Source organism: Trichosurus vulpecula, chromosome 9 (genome assembly GCF_011100635.1).
Source record: "Trichosurus vulpecula isolate mTriVul1 chromosome 9, mTriVul1.pri, whole genome shotgun sequence".
NCBI classification, from domain to species: Eukaryota; Metazoa; Chordata; class Mammalia; order Diprotodontia; family Phalangeridae; genus Trichosurus; species Trichosurus vulpecula.
The window spans coordinates 140998699-140999157 of NC_050581.1; positions in this window are offsets into that span (position 1 = coordinate 140998699).

The following is a 459-nucleotide window of genomic DNA, read 5'->3' on the forward strand; positions in this document are numbered from 1 at the left end:
GCAAAAGTAACAGTCCAAATTCCAGGTCTCCCAACTCTAAGGCCAATGCATTTTCCTTAACACTCACCCTGACTGAAGCTAGATTTTCATCTGGAGGAGGCATGGACACTTGAGTCAACTTCCTTAGGAGATGTCAAGGAAGTTGGGTTGATGGGGGAAAGGTAAGTTAGGGGCTGTTGAAAACAGACTGTGAGGCTATTGGGTGTCATCCATAAAAAGGCAAGTGGAAGGGGGTTAGGGGAGTGGGGTGGGGGAGAGAGGGGAATCCTACCCAGCATATGGAAGCTTTGAATGCAGATGTGACACGTCCAGTGTGGCCTCCCTATCCAACTGATCCTCCTTTTCTGGAGCTTGGGCCCTCATACAGAATCAAAAGCACTGGACTTGGGAGACAGAAGACCTTGTTTTGAATCTAGGCTTTCCTACTTAGTAGTCATGTCACCTTAGGCAAATCCCCCA